Source organism: Humulus lupulus, chromosome 3 (assembly GCF_963169125.1).
Source record: "Humulus lupulus chromosome 3, drHumLupu1.1, whole genome shotgun sequence".
NCBI classification, from domain to species: Eukaryota; Viridiplantae; Streptophyta; class Magnoliopsida; order Rosales; family Cannabaceae; genus Humulus; species Humulus lupulus.
This window is the reverse complement of record NC_084795.1, coordinates 223,788,093-223,790,595: the sequence shown is the minus strand read 5'-3', so window position 1 is coordinate 223,790,595 and position 2,503 is coordinate 223,788,093. Positions and strand designations below refer to the sequence as shown.

The 2,503-nt window shown below is 43.2% G+C and overlaps 1 non-coding gene across 1 annotated transcript; it reads right to left on the bottom strand.

Annotated features, from left to right (window-relative positions):
* Positions 1-1,991: 1,991 nt before the first annotated feature.
* Positions 1,992-2,098, bottom strand: LOC133827658 (small nucleolar RNA R71). The gene has a single exon (XR_009890309.1). It is a non-coding gene; the product is annotated as a small nucleolar RNA R71 (small nucleolar RNA).
* Between the last annotated feature and the right edge of the window lie 405 nt (positions 2,099-2,503).

Sequence of the window (2,503 nt, the reverse complement as noted above, 5' to 3'; positions counted from 1 at the left end):
GCAGCCACCCCTTTTTATACGCGTGAAGGGTCACGTGAAGATGGCCGTTGGATTGCGCTGATGTGGGATCCAAGGCCCTCCACTCGAAAGACGAAACGACAGTTGGGCATAGGCTAGGCCATTAAATGCGGTTCTCAGAAGACGTACCGTCACCAACCACGATGTTCCACATATTCGGCGCCTGCGTAGAATGTGGAATATGAAGAGTTCATGGGGAAGCCTAAAATCCCCTACTGTGGCCCTACACGACATCGTATACCACGAGCAGAGGCTTGGGGGGCAGATGTACGCCCTGATTTTCCCACGGGCTGATTAACGAGCTGAGATACGGCCTAATCATGACTACCACGTGGATATCCCCAAGACTGGAGCTTCCATCGTAAGGTCCTACCTCCTTAGCTCAAGGTAACCTAAGGGTTCGCCAAGATTGTTCAAGGACTGAGTCTGGACTCTGAAGGCCGCAGGTCAAGGTAAGCATCCAGCTCGTGGTACGAGCTGGAGTTGGAGGCTGTGACCTTTTATAAAGTCAACCACGCAAGGTAAACGTGCATATATCAGACATCACGTTTCTGATATATCCCTGACTTCTCGGACACGCAGCAGGAATGTGCGTATTCAGACACCCACGATTGGGTTGGGCCGTGCGGCCCATTATCCCCTTACCTATTGATTTGACCACACTCATGTGTCAGGTTTAGGAATTAATCATGAATGTCACAGAGTTGACATGATAGGTAAGAAGGTCACGAGATGACCTTCTTACCAACTCCCAGGTGCCCTCTCCTATAAATATGGAGACCTTGGGAGTTAATAGAGGTTGGATTCGATATTGTAAGAAATACCCTGTAATCAAATACCCAGTATATAGCAATAATACTGACTAGTGGAGTAGAAGGATTTTAACCTTTGAACCACTTAAAAAATGCATTTTGATCACCATTTCATTTTCTAAGATCATTTATCTATTTCGGTTCAACCTAAGCACTAATCCCTTTCTCATCTTTTCTTAATTATCTGTTGGTGAAGAATCGCGTCAACAAGTTCAATCAAACCTTATTGCTTATTTTTTATTCCAAATTGTTGGGTTTTGGTCTTTACAATATCTTGCTTAAACAATCCCTAAGGAGACGATATTAAAATACTTACTATTATATTACTTGCATGCGATTGTGTACACTTGCACATCAAATATCATAAGAAAAAATCGTAACAAGTTTTTGGTGTTGTTGCTAGGGATTGCTTAAAGTCAATTATTGTAAAGTTGATTATCTTGCAATTTGGTTTAATTTTTCTTTCTTTTGTGCTAACTTGGGTGATTCTCGTGCAATTTCAGGTTTACAAAGTGTATGAGCGAGAATTAAGACCCTAAACTACTTCCCATTGATCTAGAAATCAAGCGTACCTTTGGAAGAAGGTGAAGAATACAAAAGTCAAAAAGGGAAGTAGTAGTGATGGATGCTGAGCAAGGGGCTCAACAGGGAGCTACCCAAAGGGCAGAAAATCTATCAGGAATCACTCATGATCCACCAGTAAATATAGCAGGAGTTGCTCAAGATCGAGTAGCTCAAGGGGGAGTAGCTGCCAACAATGGGAAAAATGCAGTTATTGTGGCTGATGACAGAGATCGTGCTATTAGGCAATATGCTCTCCCCCTCTTCAATGAGCTCAATTCGGGCATCGTTAGACCAGAAATTCAGGCAGCACAGTTTGAATTAAAGCCAGTCATGTTCTAGATGCTTCAAACTGTGGGCCAGTTTAGTGGGATGCCAAGAGAGGATCCTCGCCTTCATCTTCGATTGTTCATTGAAGTGAGTGATTTATTCAAGCTGCTCGGAGTGACAGAGGATGCATTGAGACTAAAGTTGTTCCCATACTCCTTGCAAGACAGAGCTAGAGCTTGGTTGAACTCTTTGCCATCTGATTCTGTGAGTACTTGGCAAGAGTTGGCTGAGCAGTTTTTGATGAAGTATTTTCCTCCCACTAAAAATTCCAAGCTCCGCAATGAGATTACTTCATTTCAAAAACTTGATGAAGAATCCTTATATGAGGCATGGGAGCGGTTTAAGGAGTTGCTGTGCAAATGCCCTCACCATGGCATTCCTCATTGCATCTAGATGGAGACCTTCTTTAACGGTCTCAATGCTCATACTAGGATGGTAGTTGACGCTTCAGCGAACGGGGCTCTTCTTGCTAAGTCCTATAATGAGGCGTATTAAATCCTTGAGAGAATATCCAACAACAACTATCAGTGGCCCACTTATAGATTGTCTATAGGTAGAAAGGTGGCTGATATTCATGATGTGGATCCCATCACTTCTTTGGCAGCCCAAGTGTCCTCTATTTCTAATATGCTCAAGACAATGAATATGGGGATGAATCAATCAATGGGGCAGTCTATGGGGACACAATTTGGGCAAATGGAGAACACTTCTTGTGTGTATTGTGGTGAGGGTCATACTTTTGACAACTGTCCTTCCAATCCAGTAGCTATGTGTTACATGGG